Source organism: Cataglyphis hispanica, chromosome 16 (genome assembly GCF_021464435.1).
Source record: "Cataglyphis hispanica isolate Lineage 1 chromosome 16, ULB_Chis1_1.0, whole genome shotgun sequence".
NCBI classification, from domain to species: domain Eukaryota; kingdom Metazoa; phylum Arthropoda; class Insecta; order Hymenoptera; family Formicidae; genus Cataglyphis; species Cataglyphis hispanica.
Window position 1 is genome coordinate 348,787 of NC_065969.1, and position 22,776 is coordinate 371,562.

The window sequence follows — 22,776 nt, forward strand, 5'->3', positions numbered from 1 at the left end:
AATAGTAAATGTATTAATATTGAATGAGTTATTTTTACTAATAGAATTACTTTTACTAATGGAAATAAATGATATATGTTTATATTGATATTTAATGCACATGACTAACATTTTTATTTAATATATGGTATTTAGTTTGGAGGAGGAAACAAAGGTTTTGCAGATAGAAGAGCAGAATGCTGTAACGGTTCACCTTTCCCGTACGCCACGAATCAGGTTTCTGCCGGTTTCCAGGATTCGGGAGAAGGGGGAAACTCCAATTTACTCTTCCGATAAGTTTAACAAAATAGTTTATTCGAAGCTCGTAGAAAAATAATACAGTTAAAGCGGTGATTAATAATATAAATCAAAGCCAGAAGCGCGGACAACGTGAACCAGGCGGTGCACGCTAATAGAATAGAAACTAAACAATGAGCGCGGGTAGCGTGAGTAATGCGATACAAGTTAAGGCGCGGAGCATGCATTAAGGCTTTGCCAGTTTGAGTCTTACTAGGCTAACGCGGTATGTACAGAATCGGGCGGCTTGGCCCAGTAGGTAGGAACGGAATCTGTATTAATAGGCGAAAAAAATGTGGCGGACTCGGACGTGACGGCTGTTATTGCGAGTTATATGCACTGGGCGGCGATGTATCCTGAAAAGGACTGGCAAGGCCGGTGCTCGGCGGCTTATCCTTACAAAGACTAGGCGCCGATGGTGTATTCTGCCGTCACGAGCGAGCACGATCCTTTTCGAGTCGCCTGCCGTCGACGTATTAAATTATCTTCGATCGCGGTATGTACAAAACGGTCTGTTTACGGTGGACTACTGGATGTAACTCAAACGATACAGTAATTGGTCGGTCCGATCGGGTAGAACCCCTCGGTTTAACGAATCGATCGGTCGATCAGTTTACAGGAGTACCCGGTGTACGAATTGGTCGGTCCGGTGGGGTGAACCCACCCGGTATATCGATTCGGTCAGTAACGCGTTGTCTTAATCTAACGCCGTCCCAGCAACCGAGAAGCCCGGCATAACCACGAGAAGCCCGTAGCCTGGTTTAGCGTGGGTATGGGATCCGCCGTCCCAGCAACCAGGAAGTCCGGCTTAACCACGAGAAGCCCGTGGCCTAGTGTAGCAAAGGTATTCGGGGAGCGCTTGCCAGAAACCGCCGGAATCCCGGCCTAACAACGAGTAACCCGTTGCCTGGTGTCTGCGGAGCTTGGTTTCAAATCTTGTTTCGGACAGGGACTCAGGATCAGGAACTGGTAATGATACGCTCGTCGGACCGCCTTATATCCGGCGCGACTCTCCCACTCACGCGATTCGGCGCATGGTAGGGCGATTTCCCTGGCGGGGTTCGCGCCATAGGTGCGAGCGTTTAGGGACGCCATAGGCGCCATGCCTCATCTTGCGGATGGAAGGTCTGTCCGCAAGGCTGGTAACGGTATCGTTACAATGCCATGATAGATAAAGAACGCAACAGTGATTTGCAATTGCCGACGGAGTACAAAGAATTTGCGGAGGAAGAACAAGATTTAAAGGAAAATGATGATCGATTGAAAGCATTGCCCGTTGCTTTGAAACGCCAGAAAAAGAACCGAATCGATTGTGTCACATGTCTTGAACGTATCGTGGAAAAAGTTTACGGGGAGAAGCATATTTTTGCCACGCACGGCAGTAGCGTACAGACAAAAAAAAGAGACTGCTCAACTTTGATGATTTGCTTATCGATCAGCAGGTTTTCTTTATGTTTTTGGGAGAGCAAGATCTGTTGAAAAATATCACAGCAGTAGACATTTTATTGAATTATTACGGCAGCCAAGCGAGTGCTCCGGTGACTTCTCCGTCTTATCAATCATCAATATTTACATTACTGCCAGGCATCGTACCACAAACGAAAAGTTTGAAATACTTATTAGATTGTTATTCAAGAATTGCAACTGAAAAAAAGGAAGCATCCAAAGATATATACATATACATACATACATATATCTTTAAATTTAGATAAGATTTTATTAAACTAATTTTTATTTATATATTTTACAGCAATCCAGTGCATTTCCTGTTTTCGATGTACTGACGATTTTGAAAGAGAAATGTGTTGAATATTCCAGCAATGTTCTAAAAAGATTGATCGACAATTGCAAAAGCGCTGATATACGTACGTACTCCATCCAACTTCTTTATCCGATATTATCGCAGAGCTTACCTTATGGCTATCTTTACGACCTCATGACTAGCACACTCCCGGATCCAAGCAGATTTAATCAAATTTTTACTTCAGTCTTGCAATACTTGTTTCTTCTGATGCAGCGGGCGAACTTGGTCAGCTATGCGTACAGAAGATTAATGCACCGATTAATGCACTAAGCAAATTGATCGAAATTTGCTGTGGTCCAAGCAACAATATACGTCCGATTTGTTTTCTGATAATCAATTAAATTCAATTTTTGTCTGATGTTGTGACATCAATAGCCGGTAGAGAGTTCACAACGAACTTGTTCCATTTTTTTCGGTATTGATATTTACCGAGAAAGTGGCAGAAACATTTTTCAGCGGTGATTCTGTCACGGATAAATCAGTGATTCTCACGCTGCAGCGAGAATTGCAGAGTACCAGAACATCGTTGTACAGGATATTTGATGCAATACTCGCGAATAACAAACACCGCGATGTTATCCTTGAGTACTTAACGGCGTTGCTGCGTTATAACGAGAAACGCGCGCAAATACGGACGAAGGAGGATGCTTCGTCTTTAGCCGAAGATGGATTCATGTTGAATCTATTATCGATTTTACAAATGCTCTCTATGAAGATCGAGCTGAATACTGTAGACCCGCTGTATCCATTTAATTCTTCAACATTTATCGAAATAAAGAAGGACACAAGACTTACTCACTTTGCAAGAAGCTGCAGAAACAATTGGAGAACACACATAGAGGGATGAAACCATGACATTTATGTACAAAATGTTGGTTCCTCACGCTGCATTATCATCATATAGCGCTATTACCGGCATTGCGAATATATCGGGAAAGATTGTGAGACTTACAGGAAGAACAAAAAAAGTTCGACGAATACCAAATTGCAAAAATCCAACGGGAAGATAATTTTTTAACGGGCTTAGAAGACTTCATCGAACAACAATGGACGCAAGAGTTGAAGCAATTGGTTAAATCCAAGTTATGTGTGGAGGCAGGTCTGATAGATCCCATCTTTTTGGAAAGATGCTTCCACTTTTATGCATTAATGGCCAAAGTTTTGCTGAGTATTCTGACGCAGACTGCTCCGGGTAGTCCTCTTCTCGAACTTCCATTGTCTTCTCGAAAAGTTTGGCCTTGCGACGAAAAGGATACGCGTGAAACCAAACTTTTTCGTTGCCGTGCGACATTATGAAACTTGTCGCTGGCACGCCTACAGCGTATGTTTCATGGTCTAGCCGCGCGATAGCCGCGCGAAAAGCGTGATCATTCGCCAACACTTTTTAATTAATATTTTAATAATTATTGCAAAAATTGTAAAATGGTAAAGAACTTTTCTGTTCAGTTTACTGTCTTCTACCTGCTCATAAGCGTTGGCACAATCTTTGCAGGACACCCTGTATATAAAACAACAAAATTACACATAAAAATAATATAAGAATTTGTTGCTAATTTGTTGCTCTCGAAATATACAAGTTACAAATTTGTTGCTTGCAAAATAAGTTTAAATAATGCCAGAAAACCGCTCAGCGTGCAGGCCGTACAAGAGTAAAGCGGGGAACACATACTTTTGCATAAGCGCATAGCCATAAGCATAAAGAAATTGATTGGTCCACAAACATATGCCTAACGAAACGAACCAATCAATTTCTTTATACTTATGGCTATGCGCTTATGCAAAAGTGTGTGTTCCCCGCTTTAAGTACTAAAAAAAAATTTGTTGCTTGTTTAAATTTAATACTAATATATTTATATATATTAACTTATTTTGCAAACAACAAATTCGTAACTTGTATATTTCGAAAGCAACAAATTCAGACAATATATTAGTATTAAATTTAAACCAGCAACAAATTTTTTTCTAGTACTTTACTCTTGTACGGCCTGCACGCTGAGCGGTTTTCCAGCATTATTTAATCTTATTTTGCAAGCAACAAATTTGTAACTTGTATATTTCAAGAGCAACAAATTAGCAACAAATTCTTATATTATTTTTATGTATAGTTTTGTTGCTTTATATATATTGTTCCGCTAACTTAATCTTTCTTTAGCGGAACATCATTTTTTTTTTAACTTACAGAGCAACAAATTTTTTTCTTTGGCAACTTTTTAGCAACAAATGAGCAACAAAGAAAAATATTAATTAAAATTGATTCTGCTCATTTTGTTTCGCTAACTTATAAGACGTAGCAACTAGTGACAGATGAGGAAAAAACTTTTTACTTTCTTAAATTTGTCAATGAAACAATTGACATCTTTCATTATTTAACAGTCGATATTAAAAAACCGTTTGTACAACCAGAATTAGACGAACAATTGTGTATCATGCTGAATTTTAATAAGCAAAAGTTCTGTAGATTTGTGTATAAAAATTCAAAAGTGGAACGACTGCTAGAATGTAGGAAACTGTTAAGGATATTATGCAGAAAATTGACTGACATATTTTTACATCTTGACTATAATATTTTTGCCGTTACTTTAGCCAAAGTTAATTTATCTTTTATAATATATCATATATTTCATATATTGTACATATTTATTATGTTTATTATATTTTAACTTATACACGCTGCCTTTAACATTCTTCCGCCGTCACTTCTTGCAATTGATAATTTTAAAGAAATCACGGTAACGATCCACGACCAACAGAAAATTTTAGCGAATACTTATGATGACTGTATAAATGGTGAATGTGCCTAAGAAAACTCATTGCGCTATGAGTACATTAAATTAATGTATTAAAGATTAGTGGCATACGTGCAAATATAATATTATAAGCATCTTTTATCTTCACCAGTGCTAGCTTATTAAAGAAAGGAAGGAAAAAACTGAAAAGTTAGATTGCTTAAAAAAATAATACATATTTTCCACTTCTACAAATAACAAAATTGAAAATGATGATGATTATTACATTTGTAATAATCGATTTTTAAGACAATTCTCCTTAATAATTATTTTAAATTTAGAGCTATTAAATATGGAGATCGAAGAAAAGAAACTAAATTGTACAACGTAAAAAAAAAGATGATTGGACGGACAGGCGAAATTTCGGAGAAATAACAGATTCTAATAATGGTTTCTGTTAACTTAGTATCGATATAATTAAACTGCTGCAAGAAAATAAATTTAGTTAAGTAACTTAAATATAAGTAAGATAAAATTAAGTTCAATTTATTATTTTGATTTAGTTTTCATTGCAATATTCGACCAAATACTTTTTTCGTAATTTAATTTATATATCTGAGAGTAATGAAAATTGATTTAATAAAATTCTATTTTGCAGTTTATGTTGTATTTGAAAATATAGAATATTTAAGTTGGAAAAGAAGGGTATTTCTTCCTCCCTACACATTTTTCCATCACCATCAAAAGCACTGATTGCGAGAGGAAATCTATTTGTAATACTATATATAAAATAATTTGCATTTTTAGTTTTGAATTTTTATTTTATATTAGATTTATTTATTTTATATTAGATTTATACACGTTACTCTAATTATTATAATGAGACGGCTGTCTTACTTGCTGTGAGACACTGGCAATCGCTGTGAGAGATAAACTAGCAAAATGGCAAAGATTGAAATGTGGTTGTATAACATCTCAGAGAACAGACATGTGTTAATTGAATAATATCTTATGTTATCTTTTGTATTGAAATAGAGTTATGCGAAAAATAGCATGCACAAAGATGGCTAAAGCATCTTTGGTAGAAAGATGCTGTTTAATAACGAATAATTACGAATAATATAAATATAATTTAGCGTATGATTAACATATTTTATACATTATTGCATATTAATATAGGCCATATAAATTGGATTTATATAAAAATTTATTTTTATATAAATCAATACAGATTAATTTATATAAAGAATTTTAAATTTATATAAAGAATTTTAAATTTTAAATGGGAATTATAAAAGAAGACTTCTCATATTTTTATATACACATATTTTTTACAGTGTGAATTCAACAATAAAGATTTATTATTTGCTTGTATATGTAATTAAATAGAACATACCAAAGAACGGTGTTGAAATAAAATCAAAATTTATTTGTAAAGGAAATGAATTTGATCTACATTGGTATATATTATTTTATTATAATATTATTTTGAACCTGATAAATTCGAATGTAAAGCTTAAAATTGTCCAAAATGCAGGAAATTTTATAAAAATGTAGTTATTCTACGAAAAAAGCTCGTTTTGCAGAAAATATTTTTAAATGAACAAATGGTAACTATAAACAAAATAATTTTTTGTTGATTCTTTTGAGAGAAAATTCGTGCTCCAAAATTTACTCCCAGTATTGAAAATCTATAAAACTTATTTATATTTATTTAATGCTAATTTATATTATACTTCCAATTAGTTATATTAACTAAGTTTTCAATAATGGCAGTGAAAATCACTTTGAAACACAGCGATCAGAATTCCACAGCGGTCAGAATTCTATTTTTTGGTTCCATGCTTTGTAAGCTCACTGCATTCCCTACCTTCTTCATCGTTCGCTCTAGCATCTCGCATACACATTTCCTTTCTCTTATTTCGGGGTTATAGTAAGGCAATAGAGTAAAAGTACAAATATAAGTATATTTAGTAAGCACAATGCTCTATATAGTATTGCTCTACGCGCAAACTGTGTCATGGTCACAATCAATATCAGTATTATTTTGTCAGTTAAACAGTTAGACACAATTTTTTTTACTTAACAATTATATATAAAATACGACCACATTTCGATTATTTTTACTAAAAGTGCAGCTACGGCAAAACTACATATATCACTATAATCTTATAATGTAGAGCATTGTGCTTATTCAATATATTTAGATCCATATTTTTACTCTATTGCTTCACTATATTTTCTTAGCGAGAGAAGAGAAATGTGAAGTACAAGCAATGAAAAAAGCAGGGAATGCAGCTTGAGCCTGCCTAGTATAGAATCATTAAAGAATGGAATTTTGGTGAATTGCAGCATCACTCTTCTCTTCTATCTATCTCTTACTCTCAAATGTCAATAGAAAAGGATTTATTTTGGTCAGTTACCACTTGCCCATTAGAAATTATTTGCTGCAAAACAAAATTTTGATAATGATGATGATCATATTTAGATGATTATATTTAAAAATTTTATAATTATTTATTAAAAATTATGTATTAAATTATTATTATTATTAAATTATTTATTATAATAAATAGCGCGCACGTAACGCACACCTGTATTATTCTGCGTTATTCTATTATATATATATATATATATATATATATATATATATATATATATATATATATATATATAGGGTGTCCGATAATTCGCGGATTACCCTTTAAGGGAAGGTAGAGGATGTTATTCTGAATAGAAAAGTCCTGTACCATTTTGTGATTTTCTCAATATTTAAGAAAATATTAATTTTAAAGATCAGCCAACGAAGTGCCGCGAAAGCTCGTGGCGCGAAAATGCCTCCCACTGTCAATTGATACTCGGTCCGCGGCGAAGCAATGGGAGGAGCAGTTTGCGAGCATGCTTCGCTATGGCAACCGAAAAATACACACATAATGAAAAGATCACATACATAAAACGGAGCACGCATTATGTGTGTATTTCTTTGGTTGCCATAGCGAAGCATGCTCGCAAACTGCTCCTCCCATTGCTTCGCCGCGGACCGAGTATCAATTGACAATGGAGGCATTTTCGCGCCACGAGCTTTCGTGGCACTTCGTTAGCTGATCTTTAAAATTAATATTTTCTTAAATATTGAGAAAATCACAAAATGGTACAGGACTTTTCTATTCATAATAACATCCTCTACCTTCCCTTAAAAGGTAATCCGCGAATTATCGGACACCCTGTATATATATATATATATATATATATATATATATATATATATATATATATATATATAAGAAATATTCACTTTTACTCTTTCTTTCTCTCTTTTTTAAGAAATTTCAGCTCTTGTTTCAACCGTACAATAATATTAGAAAAAACAAATTTTAAAAAACAACTATATTTCTTAAGTTTATGGAAAATTAAATAGATTTGGATTTAAAAAAAAAAACATTAAAATGTTGCAAAATATGATTTTAATCTTTATAAAAGAAAATAGTTGTAATTAATATTTTTCTTAATTTAATACAAAAACTTTTGGTCATGAATGTTTGCTGAAATTAAGAAACAAAACAAAAGAGTAAAATGCAAAAAGATTTTGTGTTACGATGAATATTTTGCTACAATTTTTAGTAAATAATTTTTAAATAAATAAGTGAATTTTAATCAACATTTGCATAAATATTTATCGTGTATTTATTTCAAATAATGATGTTATCAATCTACAATTAATAATACGAGTTAAACAAAGATAGTAGCAATTATCACGATGAAACAGAAGGGGGAAAGGGGTGCTGTGATCGCTCAGCTTTCACAAAAATTCCACATTTTTATGATTTTATGTTTTGCAGGCTCTCGTTGCAATCTCTGCTTTTTTCATTGTTTGCATTCATTGTCTGCAACATTTCGCATATACATTTCTCTTCTCTCACTACAAAGATGTAGTAAGCCAATAGTACAAATATAAATACAAATATATTTAATAAGTAAAGGTTTTACGCACTACCATTCCTATACAAAAGCGCCCTCATGCAATATAAATAAACATTTTACAAATAAATTATTTTAATAGACATTAATTATTAATTAATAAATTAATATCACCAATCTGATTACATAAAACTGTTAATTTTAAAATAAATATAATAAAACAGCCGTAATGAATAAAAAACTGTAAAAGAAATTGATAATATCCTTATTATTAACAAAAATATATAAATATTTATTATATAAATTCTATAATTCTTAAATCTTTAGAATAAAACCCCGCTAAAAATGGAAATTTTATTAGTCAAACTTGAAATATAAAATCTCACTATAATAAAAGGAATATGCTCATTCATTTTTTCCACAAAATCAAATGTCTTTATTATTATTTATTAAATAAATTATAATCTCAGCGCATATAAATAATAAAGAAGTGTTTATACGACCAAACTGGCAATTTATTGTTTCATTATTATATCACGACGTTTCGACCATATGGTTTTGGTCCTTATCAAGTGAAAGTTATAATTAAAAAGTAGAAAGAGAAAAATCGAAATGTCAAACTGACATTGTGTCAACCACTATGTTTGGAATACTGAGATCAACTGAGATTTACTGGCGACATTTTTAAAATTAAACATAATAAATAATAAAGATTTGAAAATAGCATGAGTTAATAAGTGAAAAAAAGCTAAAAAATTTAATCCTAATCTTAAAATCATTATTATCAATCCTAAGTGTCTCAATGTTGATGTTGAAAGCAATAATTTTTTTTAAATCATTTTCAAAATTTTCCATTAATCCAGATATAAATATTGTAAAAATTGATAAACATAATAAAATTTTATCTATTATTCTAGTAATTAAAATTTTATTAAATCGAATTAATACAGTTAATATCAGTATATATTATTTTATATTATTTTATATTATTCAGTTAAACTATTAGACACAGTTCTTTTTATTTAAAAATTGTACGATCTCGGATTTGATTATTTTTACTTAAAGTTGGCGCCAAACTATACATACATTCTTATAATAATAGAGCATTGTGCTTATTAAATATAAGTATATTCGTATTTTTAATCGAATGTCTTATATCTCCTTTAGTGAGAGAAAAGAAATGTGTCGGCTGTTACAGCAAACAATGAACGCAGGTAATGCAGCGTGAGCTTGTAGACTCCATACAATCATAAAAAAGGAATTTTGATGAACGTTAGCAGTTAGTGTATCATCTCCTTTCTTCTTCACTTTCTTCTTTACTCTATATCTTTCTCTCTTCACTCTATTTCTCTTTCTCAAAAATATTTTTAGAAAGACATTTTATTTACAATTATACAATTTGTTCATTAAAAAGTATTTGCAGCAAAATAAAATTTTGATAATGATGATGACAATCACATTAGATTATATTTAGATTTTATAATTATTTATTAAAAATTATTTATTAAATTATCTATCATAATAAAAAACGCGCGCCTGTTGTTCTTGTATGTCTATAAAAAATAATATTTACTTTTAATCTTTTTTTCTCCGTCCTTTAAGGATGTTTCAGCTGTACAATAGTAAAAAAAACTATCAAAATTAGAAAAAGAAAATAATTCTGACTTTGTATTGTTTTAAAAATTAAATAAATAGATCTGGATTAAAACAATGCAAAATATTTTTAATTTAACTAATAAAAGCTTTTATGAATATATCATATGAAGGAGACAAAAGGCAATCAAGAATCAGCGCGGTGATTTATACTCATATATTTTATTACAATCAAATTACGTTCATTAAATGATAGATACAATCACAAAAAGCGAACGTTTTGGTGGACTATTTTCAGCGCAGTTATAAAATATACGGAATATATTATATTAAAAATGTAACAGAGAGAGAGAGAGAGAGAGAGAGAGAGAGAGAAAGAGAGAGAAAGCAATTATAGGAATAAAGGTGAGTCATTCATGTTGTTAGAAGGTAAATATAATGTAACGAAATTTCGAGATAGAAAGAGGTTATCTGATAAAATATATTAACAATTAAAAGACAATTAATAATGTGAATATGAACTTGAACGAACTTGAATGAATCACACATGCTGTACAGAAGGCAATGTTACACACGGATATTCGAGGCAGAATGTCAAATCTCTTCGAATCGCACGATACATAAAATAAAAATGAGTATAGAGGGATGCTTAGGGATGCAAATAAGACGGTATGATATTCAAAGTTTTGAAAACTTATCGATCACATCCGTATAATCATAATATAAACATTCTATGTCTGTCTGCAAATTAAGGTTATTTTTCTTTTTAATGTACACCATTTCAGATATCAAGCGCTTCTTAAACAAAGATTCAATATCTATCACTAGAATTTCGACTCCATCCCATCAAAATTGTGATTAAATTCTAATGTATGATCGATTAAAACAGAATGATTCGTTGTATTCCGTCTTAAATAAAAATCGTATAATATATGACTGACTTTATAAACCAACTTTTTCCGGGAGATATCTGAATTTTTTTCCCAACATCTTATTTGCCAAAAAAAGACAGTAAAGGGAATTATTGGCTTCCTTGACAGATCATATTTACTCTCACATTCAGAGTTTTACTTCAAGAATATTAAAGTTGGTTATAAGAATTCTTCTCGATCTGATTATACATTGCAGTTTATTTTTCAAACTTTTCACGCACGTCTTATAACATTATTTAATAAGTCAAAAAATAAAGAAATAAATAGCGAACTTTTACGATACTTTTCACTATATCATATAGGTCCCCTCCATTTCCGAGCGATATGTTAATATTACGAGAAATCTTAATGTCAAATTGTCCTATTTTAATTTCAATAAATTACGTAATTACATTAGAGTTCACAAGGATACTCTTTCTAAAGCTTCATACAGAAATGTCGTTTATAAAATCAATTACAGCAATTGTAACGCATCATACATCAATCAAATGGGCAGTTACAACACGCACAATTACGTACAATAATATCCGAACATAAAAATTTAATTTATTAAACGAAATACGACGAATCACTTTTTAATCATTCACAGATTAGAATTTAATCACGATTTTAATTGAGATGGAGTCAAAATTCTGGATACTAAATCTTAAGAAATGCTTGATATCTGAAATGGTGTACATTGTAAGTAGTATAGGGGCCACTATAGCGAGACAGGAATGTCCCCCCTTTTCCCCCTTGGCGCCAGCCTCCCGCTGTGATCCCATCCCCCCCTGTCCCCCTAGGCAGGTACCTGAGAAAAAAAGAGTGGGGACTCGTGGACGTCCACGAGGCGATTTTTTAATTTTAAAATTTTTTTAAGAGTGGGGGGAGTCGTGGACGTGCACGAGGCAGTTTTTTTTATTTTTTATTTTTTCCTGGGCTGGAAATACTCGGGCTGGAACCTGGGTCTTCTGCTTTTCTGGTCGGGGTCCTAGTGCGGTGGGCTAACTGAAATCTTACAAGAGTGAGAGTTAGATGTGGCATTTAAGCGAAGAGTAGCTCTCTCCGGCCCCGGGGACCGAGCGCTCCGATTGGTTTGTCCTATAGTGGCCGGCTGTTTGATTGGTTCCGACGAGCTGGAAAAACGAGAGAGAAAATAGAGTGAGAGAGAGAGAAAGTGGACAAGATGTCCGAGGTGTCAGAAGCCGGTAAAATATCGGCCGCCGAAGACAGCAGAGATGACCCATTGCATTCCCCTCCTCCTCCTCCTCCTCCTTCTCCCCCAGCCCTGTGGAAAATCGAAAAATATCGCATGACATACGGTATCTCTCGCCTTCGAGCGTCCTTACGGAAAAACTTCGAACTGCAGCGAGCGCGTCGCCCGCGTCTCTCCTTCTTGCTGAAAAAAGAAAAATCACCTAGTGCGGAATTATCAGTTATCAAGATATACAAACGTAATACGAAGTGTTCATGATCGGACATGATTGTCCACGCCGGTCGAGTCATGCAACGCAGGTAGACGCGATGTCGTCATCGGAGGCGATACGCTATCGGAGATTGAAAGAGCTATGGCGCCGCAGAGTCTAGGACGGAAAGAAGGAAGGAGAGAAAAGGAAAAATTGAACGTTTTCAGGTAATATTTAAAATTAATATTTTAACATTTACATTAAATTTAACATTTTTATTTACGCTACAGAAATGTTTTGTACAATTTTCTTACATTTAAATATAATATTTATAACATTTACAAAAAGATGTTAACTCTTAATGGATGGAAAATATGGGAATTCGTTGTTTTTCAATTATTTAGCTGCATATTTTCCCCTCTTTTCCTTATATTTCAGTATATAAGTAAGGCGAGAAAACGCGGAACTTTATTCATTTGAGTTTGCTCGAAATCTTCATTTCGGCTTCGGTACAAGTATTCGTCGTTGTTGTGACCAGTGTTCAACTAGTTCTCGGTAAAAAGTGATAAAAATGGCCGCCGCAAAAAGTATCCAGTGAACGGAAAAAGCGATTTTGTTAAATCTACTCACGTTTGTGATATTAACAAATCGGGCCTCAAGACCGACTTCGATAGAAGAAACGATCAGCGATATTTATTATTATCGACGACGTACGGGCTTAACGCATCGTATACTAAGAAGATTCATGTGGGATTGCAGGCGACGAGTGAAAATTGCTTTGTACCGATTGTAAAATTAACAGGCAATTATGCAGATGGAATATGTCTCGACACCGACACCTGGCAGCAATTTCAAATCAGCATGGAGCAGATGAAGCAGTATTTGTGCGAGAATCAAAAATCCAAACCAAGTCCGATTATTATCAACAATATTTCCATCGGCTTCACAACCGCTTACGGAACAAGGGCAGTGATAGTGAGTTATAAGGAAAATGCGGGACAACCGGCGAATAATAACGAGACGGAGGAGCAGCCCCGTTGAAGAAGCAAAAACGTACAGCGTCGCCATTGTGATGCAGAAAACTACTTTTGTCGGCCTGGAAGATATCGCAAGATGTGTGGACGCTCATTTGGCACGGTTAATTCCCATTACCGACACCGTCAACGAGTGCTCCAAATACCTGATTAACGAAATAGAATTAAAACTTCCCTCGTCTTACGTAGATTGTGAAATTATAAAACTCACAGTTAGAGGTAATTTTGAAGAAATCGAGCGTGATGTACGAACACAAATAAATAATTTACCATTTTTAGACGCATATTTTAATATTGTATTCGAAGAATTGCTTTCGCTAGGTTTTAATGAAATTGTACGTATAATTTTACTAAAGCGCAATTGTTAGTTTTATAAAAAGAAAAATTTTATTTTCAATAAATAGAATGTTTTAACCTTAAAAACTTAAATATATTTTTTTACCCTACTTCTTTCCTATTAATCACCTCTCCCTCTTCCTCCCTCTTCTTTACTATTAACATAAAAATTTTATCGCCTAGTAATATTGCGCGATAGCCGCGCGTTAGACGAACATCTTATTTTTAGCATAAGCATGCATAGAGCACCGCGTACAAGCTCGTAAGCAGCGGTGCTCAAAAACGCTGACGCGAGCTCACCTCCGCGAATACGCTTACTCGCGTCGATTCCGCGGCTGCTTATCAGCTAATTGGCCGCGGTACTTTTCGCTCGTTCGCCGACCGGAAACGCTAGCGCGAGCATGCGGCCGCCGCGGTGGGCCCCGGAGCGCGGATAAGCTTATTATTCCTCGCATACACGAGCAATATTAAAGTCAACAAGATGTCCGAGGTGTCAGCAGCTGGTAAAATATCGGGCGCCGAAGACAGCAGAGATGTCCCATTGCATTCCCTCCTCCTCCTCCTCCTTCTCCCCAGCCCTGTGGAAAATCGAAAAATATCGCATGACATACGGTATCTCTCGCCTTCGAGCGTCCTTACGGAAAAACTTCGAACTGCAGCGAGCGCGTCGCCCGCGTCTCTCCTTCTTGCTGAAAAAGAAAAATCACCTAGTGCGGAATTATCAGTTATCAAGATATACAAACGTAATACGAAGCGTTCATGATCGGACATGATTGTCCGCGCCGGTCGAGTCATGCAACGCAGGTAGACGCGATGTCGTCATCGGAGGCGATACGCTATCGGAGATTGAAAGAGCTATGGCGCCGCAGAGTCTAGGAAGGAAAGAAGGAAGAAGAGAAAAGGAAAAAATTGAACGTTTTCAGGTTATATTTAAGATAAATAACATTTTTATTTACGCTACAGAAATGTTTTGTACAATTTTCTTACAGCTAAATATAATATTTATAGTATTTACAAAAAGATGTTAACTCTTAATGGACGGAAAATATGGGAATTCGCAAGTTATTATATACATCGATAAAAGTGTGAGAATCGAGAAGAATCGAATATGAGAAATTATTCATCTATTATATATCCGTATGGCAGTGAACACCGACTATTAATAAATCTACGTTTTAATAATACAGGCTCACATACTTTGGTTTCATCCCGCGTTACCAACTCGTGGAACGCGGTACGTCGTATTGCTCTGAAGCGTAAATTTATCGAAGTTTCGGCTTTTTCATCGTTCTCCTCATTTTCTGTCTCTTTAGCTAATAATAAATCCCTAATACTATTGAAATTAACAAGCTGTGAGTTTTCATAATTTAAAGTAATACCTTTAACTTTACACGCTTCGTGCGTTCGTCCGTCTGGCGTACGTACGATATAAGCATAAAATTTCGGACCGCCGGATACGAACGCTTCGATATAACTGCCGCTACCATAGCTCTCGAGCTCGTCGGTCATATCGCCTAAAAAATTTCCTGTACGTGGCTCATATTCGTTCGGATCGCCGCTGCTTACGTAGATACATGAATCTGTATCATAATACAAAACACGACGTTCTAATCGCTCTAAATAAGAGTATAATGTTAAACGAGCTTGTGCTGTCGTATATGCCGCTATCGCGACGTTAGTCAATGGGGAGGAAACAACTGCTTCTTGTCGCAGTCGCCATGAAACATATATTACTTCGTCGTTCACGGGTAATATATCGGATATTTCATGCTCGGCGCTCGTCAGCAAAGTTATAAAACGTTGCGGCGATCTCACGACTTCCGTATTAGTCAAATTGGAACGTTGACCGAATTTCCCCAAAAGAATTTAAGCATAGCTTCGCGACAGAACGTAAGCCGGGATTTCGCGCGATGTTACGCTTATCGAGAACAATACCTTCGGTCTTTTCATATTCCCGCAAATATTGTTCTTTAGCATCATCGTCGTTTTCCCCGCATTCGCTCGGCCATCCGCTGGCCTCTTGCTTAAGTTGCAAGAATGTATTTATATATCCGGCGAATAGTCCTCCTTGACGCGTCGTGTGATCGAATCGACTGACTTTGTATTGCCAAATCTCGCTTACCGCCGTCACGAGATAACCTTTTTCAACGGCCTTGCGTAATTCGCAGGACACCCATGTACCTTCGAATTCGCGCTCATCTGCATTGTCGTGTGTGCAAGTCGTTTGCGAAAAGGTTTCACAGCAACTGCGACACAATGCAAAAGTAATTTTCCCTTCACGCGATATGGGAGTATGGGATGAAATAGATTACGCGGAGCGAGTACTCTACAACGTATGAACCCTCCAATGTATTAAAATTATAATTCGGTGCCTTCCCGATTAATGCGGAACATTCATCGCCGACATAAATATCGGGATGACCGATCGGGAAAGCGCCAGTTTTCAAAACATAAGGGTACAAGGAACATACGTCCACGTAACGTATTTTTCCATACCTGTAACTTCATATCGCGTCACAATATTACCCGTGCGTCCACCGAAAAACGCATCGCGCGGATCGAGCGGAGATGTTTCCACCAGCGGGTGATTGTCGAGATATTCGCGCATTTCACGATTATCTCGCATATCACGATCGAAAGAGCATTCCCACTTTTCCATTACAGAGTATTTCCGTTGACGCAGTCTCCACGAGATAGCGAGAGTTCGCTCATAACGTGAGTCGATTGTATCCTTACAGTCCGATGATGAAATCGGTCTGTCGCGATTCAAAGGAAAGCAAGACGGGCATCCGTGCCAAAACATCCGTGAAATTGCAGTACATGCCTTTGCGTCGTTCCTGTCGTATCAGACGTTTCATAATATCCATCGACGAGCGTACCGTCGATTGTACGATATTCACGCGAGCGCCCTGCGTGATTTATAGAATGTCCGAGCTCGCGCTCCATCCATATCAACCACTGTAGAGCTTTACGCGAATGATTATTTGCTTTTCTGTATCCACCTGCCGGAATGACGCCTATCGTATTCGAGTGCAAAAGGTTTTTCGAAAAACAGTCATGCATGTCGAAGCAATAGTTGTGCATTCCTCGAACGGACACACATTTCCACGTTCGATAAAAATTTTTCTAAACGCCATGCATGCTTGTCGAAGAATATCGACGTCGGTACGACAATAGCGAATGATTTCGCGTTGGAAATCAAACACGATGTTTTTGTCGCATATCGGCATGCCATGCAAGAAAGTGTTCGCGCTCTTTTGTTTTCATCGATTCCGGAGAATAATAATGTAAGTCCGGTAAGGGTCCGACATACGATTGGTTTTCGACAGTATTAAATAAATGTGGAAAAATGCCTTTATCCGCCGTATTCTGCAATCCGAAAGCTTTCGGTAAATCGGATAAACGCATCGGCATATAATTTACACTGTCGATGAATTTCGTATGTCCTACCGTTAATACGACGATCTTTGTGCCGCTTAATATTAATTTAGGCTCTAGGTTATTACGATTTTCGACAATATACTTTAAAATAAATTGTGCGTCGAACGCTTTTGCATTATGCGCTATACAGATGATTTGCTTAAAATATTTCGTCGTTCGCGTTGCAAAATCGACAAACTGTTTTACCGGATCGTGACAAAATACGAACTCTCGCACCCCGCACCAACGACACCGCACGGATAAATTATTTTTTCGCGCACGCCTCGCAAATTTGCTGCGCTACGCAAAGAGTGGGGATGTGCTTCTTTACGGTAGTTGTACCTTCGAGCGTCTCATCCTGCCGTGTTTCAAAATCATAAAACACGAATGCTACGCGTTCCTTCTTGTACGGTAACGTTGCCGTTGTCGATGACGAAGTTGACGGTTCGTTAGAGGAATCATCAATGTGTCGAAGAGGCTGCATGTAGCATAAGTGATTCTCCGGCTTTGGCGACTGGCATAATTTGCAGTAAGAAACTCCACATTCGTGTTTCATGCTAAATTTAACGATACGTCCACATTCATCGCAAAATCGTACGGCATTGCAAATACTAACGGATGATTTACCGTCGTATGATTTTACGCTACGATGACGTTCGAAGCACTCCTTACCGAAAAATGCACGTTTACATGCGTTGCATTTTATAATTTCCACGTCTGACTGTTTACACGATGGCAGAATGAAACATCGCGGACATTTACTCGGACAACGATGACCCGTTTTATCGTTCCGATAACCTATATTGCATGGTTCGCAATAATTTCGACAACCCGCGGCGGCATTTAAATTTACAATGGGATTATAATGTCGTAAACGCTCGTAATACATTACATTTAGACGTAGCGCGGGTTCACGTTCGAGTGAAGCGAGTGTCGCGATACCGTCGTACATAGGTTTCGCACCACGAGCAAAAGTGGCGAAATTGTAAACTACAATCGCGATGTTATCAACTGCAAGATAGCGTTGAAAGCGTTCGATTTCTACAATTCCGCAACCCTCATTAGTTATTGTAACACCGGCATTCCTAGTTAATTGCATTGCTAGCTCACGCTGAAGCGGAGAATGAAGATGTCTTATATTATTCCATTTTTCATGCAATTTGCCCGTTCGTAAATTACCACGTTCACAATAAACTCGAGCTACTACGAGTGAACGTGGAAAACACAAATTGTCCACATTATTAATTGTTACTATCGAGCGCTTTGCAACGTCCTCGCGAGTTAATTTAACGCGACCACGACCCGAAGGAACCGAGACATTGAAAACGCGAATATCGAAACGTTCCGCGATATCGAGACCTCCGGCACTCTGCGCTACCGAACTTACGACTCTCCAAATATCCTCGTATGTTAAGTCACGCGCAGGGCGAAACGATATACCCGCGGGTCCATGAGTTAAATTTGACGAATGAAAGGACAGCCCCACATAATCGTCTGGTTGACATGTATTTAGCACATACGCGTGAATTTCACGAAATGCATTTTCTAATGCTCTGTAAATATTTGTATCGTCATGTAACGGACGTATTGCGAAACTCGCTTCTCTCCCCATTATTCCGAATCTCCTAAATTGTCTCGTATTTTCCGCTAATAAATTAATGTAACTAAAATTATTGCCAACCGGTTGTTGCTGTTGTCGTTGCGGTATCTCTGCTTCTTCCTCCTCTTCAATCTCCGCCGCTGAGGGATTAGCGACACGATTTTCTGATTCGTTTTCTTCGCTTCTTTCCTCATTATTTCGAGTCTGCGTCACATGTTCTGCGGCCGGTATTTTTTCTTTCTACTACCACCGCCTCTCTGCACTGTCGAAGCAAAAGAAATAATTAATTATAAATAAAATAAAAATTATACCTAAATTATTTTTATTTTTCTTTAAATTTTGTGATTATTCTTGTTAAAACGCCTTTGAAAATTAATATTTTATTTTTTAAATAACTTACACGAAGACTCCGCTTCAAGCTCTTCTTCGGCCTTACGTTTCTGCATCCTAGCGGGAGTCTCTTGCACGCTTGTACTCGCTTGAGTGTTCCGTCCTATAAGTTATGATAAATTTGAAAATTTTATCATCATCTTATATATTCGTTTACGTTACAATTGTACTATAGTAAATAATAAAACATATTGCTCACCTGTTAAACGATTTCCACGATGTTGCGCTAACAGGAAGCTTATAAGCCCTCCTGCATCCTCCTCCTCATGATTAAACGCCTCGCGCATTTCCACTATTTCACCCGCGATATGTAACAGTTCGTCGAAATCGTTAAAATAACCTAACTTGTACAATGCTGCTAGTACAGTGTCCGAGCAGGCACACGCGAAAGATCGGAAAACCGCGTAATTAATTTCCGGCGATTCGTCCGACAATGAGGATAAATATCGTTCACTGTTTATCGAGGGTGACAAATTCGCTCCTATAATTATACACTTGCGTAATATATTTTTAAGCTCCGCCATTTTTAGAATCGTATTCTTGCAATATATATATATTTTCACGAATAATATACAATGACGCTTTTTACACGGTAGTACACGCAGATTCAAACGCTGGAGGACTTGGAAATAATTTTTCTAGCCTGTCTCGAAGAATTTATTTAAACGCATATCCCCTCTTTTCGAAAAAAGAAACGCCCATGAATAGTCACTTCTGAAAGACCTCTCTGTTTCTCTCATAGAAGAGCTTTCAGAAAAATCAAAAAGCGTTGAAAAATCGCACTTTCTTTGAAACAATTATATGAACAAAGAGATAATTTTAATTACGTTATTTACAGGTGTTATTTTTTATTTTAATTTTATTGTACAGGCATTTTTGTTATGCTGCTGCTTCAGTAATGATTTTGTCACAAAAAATTTTTTATATTTTCGTAGAAGAAACAAAGTTATGTAAAATAAAATTTTATAATAAAATTTTTTACTATATAAAAACTTATTCTACGGGTGATAAATTTTTATTTACGCTTTATAACTTATTACAACTGTATTTACGTCCTGTAGAAAAATTTTTCCTTGTATCCTATCTAATCTTTTCTAGAAGTTTCTAGATATTTTTTTCGTGTGATTACTTAACAAATAGTTTTAGATTACTGAACAAGTTTGAACTTGTATTATTTATTAATCTTAAATATTAACTGAAAACGTTCAATTTTTTCCTTTTCTCTCCTTCCTTCTTTCCATCCTAAACTCTGCGGCGCCATAGCTCTTGGTGTTCACTGCCATACGGATATATAATAGATAAATAATTTCTCATATTCGATTCTTCTCGATTCTCACACTTTTATCGATGTATATAATAACTTGCGAATTCCCATATTTTCCGTCCATTAAGAGTTAACATCTTTTTGTAAATACTATAAATATTATATTTAGCTGTAAGAAAATTGTACAAAACATTTCTGTAGCGTAAATAAAAATGTTATTTATCTTAAATATAACCTGAAAACGTTCAATTTTTTCCTTTTCTCTTCTTCCTTCTTTCCTTCCTAGACTCTGCGGCGCCATAGCTCTTTCAATCTCCGATAGCGTATCGCCTCCGATGACGACATCGCGTCTACCTGCGTTGCATGACTCGACCGGCGCGGACAATCATGTCCGATCATGAACGCTTCGTATTACGTTTGTATATCTTGATAACTGATAATTCCGCACTAGGTGATTTTTCTTTTTCAGCAAGAAGGAGAGACGCGGGCGACGCGCTCGCTGCAGTTCGAAGTTTTTCCGTAAGGACGCTCGAAGGCGAGAGATACCGTATGTCATGCGATATTTTTCGATTTTCCACAGGGCTGGGGGAGGAGGAGGAGGAGGAGGGGAATGCAATGGGACATCTCTGCTGTCTTCGGCGCCCGATATTTTACCAGCTGCTGACACCTCGGACATCTTGTTGACTTTAATATTGCTCGTGTATGCGAGGAATAATAAGCTTATCCGCGCTCCGGGGGCCCACCGCGGCGGCCGCATGCTCGCGCTAGCGTTTCCGGTCGGCGAACGAGCGAAAAGTACCGCGGCCAATTAGCTGATAAGCAGCCGCGGAATCGACGCGAGTAAGCGTATTCGCGGAGGTGAGCTCGCGTCAGCGTTTTTTGAGCACCGCTGCTTACGAGCTTGTACGCGGTGCTCTATGCATGCTTATGCTAAAAATAAGATGTTCGTCTAACGCGCGGCTATCGCGCAATATTACTAGGCGATAAAATTTTTTATGTTAATAGTAAAGAAGAGGGGAGGAAGAGGGGAGAGGTGATTAATAGGAAAGAAGTAGGGTAAAAAAATATATTTAAGTTTTTAAGGTTAAAACATTCTATTTATTGAAAATAAAATTTTTCTTTTTATAAAACTAACAATTGCGCTTTAGTAAAATTATACGTACAATTTCATTAAAACCTAGCGAAAGCAATTCTTCGAATACAATATTAAAATATACGTCTAAAAATGGTAAATTATTTATTTGTGTTCGTACATCACGCTCGATTTCTTCAAAATTACCTCTAATTGTAAGTTTTATAATTTCACAATCTACGTAAGACGAGGGAAGTTTTAATTCTATTTCGTTAATCAGGTATTTGGAGCACTCGTTGACGGTGTCGGTAATGGGAATTAACCGTGCCAAATGAGCGTCCACACATCTTGCGATATCTTCCAGGCCGACAAAAGTAGTTTTCTGCATCACAATGGCGACGCTGTACGTTTTTGCTTCTTCAACGGGGCTGCTCCTCCGTCTCGTTATTATTCGCCGGTTGTCCCGCATTTTCCTTATAACTCACTATCACTGCCCTTGTTCCGTAAGCGGTTGTGAAGCCGATGGAAATATTGTTGATAATAATCGGACTTGGTTTGGATTTTTGATTCTCGCACAAATACTGCTTCATCTGCTCCATGCTGATTTGAAATTGCTGCCAGGTGTCGGTGTCGAGACATATTCCATCTGCATAATTGCCTGTTAATTTTACAATCGGTACAAAGCAATTTTCACTCGTCGCCTGCAATCCCACATGAATCTTCTTAGTATACGATGCGTTAAGCCCGTACGTCGTCGATAATAATAAATATCGCTGATCGTTTCTTCTATCGAAGTCGGTCTTGAGGCCCGATTTGTTAATATCACAAACGTGAGTAGATTTAACAAAATCGGTTAGCTTTTTCCGTTCACTGGATACTTTTTGCGGCGGCCATTTTTATCACTTTTTACCGAGAACTAGTTGAACACTGGTCACAACAACGACGAATACTTGTACCGAAGCCGAAATGAAGATTTCGAGCAAACTCAAATGAATAAAGTTCCGCGTTTTCTCGCCTTACTTATAT

General features: G+C 36.3%; 1 pseudogene; it reads left to right on the top strand.

The window, feature by feature from the left end:
- Positions 1-1,440: 1,440 nt before the first annotated feature.
- LOC126855695 (ubiquitin conjugation factor E4 B-like) lies at positions 1,441-13,675 on the top strand (annotated as a pseudogene).
- The last annotated feature ends 9,101 nt before the right edge of the window (positions 13,676-22,776 follow it).